The 292-nt window shown below is 38.7% G+C and overlaps 1 protein-coding gene across 2 annotated transcripts in view; it reads left to right on the plus strand.

Moving 5' to 3' along the window:
- The window catches only part of tbx15 (T-box transcription factor 15), a 37,187-nt gene that overhangs the window by 34,366 nt on the left and 2,529 nt on the right, over positions 1-292 (plus strand). The window lies entirely within an intron of this gene.

Genomic DNA, 292 nt, shown 5'->3' on the forward strand with positions numbered 1-292 from the left:
TATATATGTGTGTGTGTGTGTGTGTGTGTGTGTGTGTGTGTGTGTGAGGTGAGTCTGTCAACCAGAAATGCTCAAAGCTGAATTCATATTTATCTCTACATACCAGCAGTGTGTTTTATGATACAGTCATGAGCTTGTATCTAGCATATTTCCAAAGCGTAAGGCCCTGCAATTAGTCTGATGGTATATGAGTCTTTATGAATCACAAAGGTTATTTATTATTTAACTGCCACATGGTAGAATGGATGTGGCAGTATGGCAATGACAGACAAACACCTCTCTACAGGAAAAT

The sequence above is a fragment of the Monopterus albus genome, unplaced genomic scaffold (assembly GCF_001952655.1).
Source record: "Monopterus albus unplaced genomic scaffold, M_albus_1.0 scaffold401.1, whole genome shotgun sequence".
Lineage (NCBI taxonomy): Eukaryota > Metazoa > Chordata > Actinopteri > Synbranchiformes > Synbranchidae > Monopterus > Monopterus albus.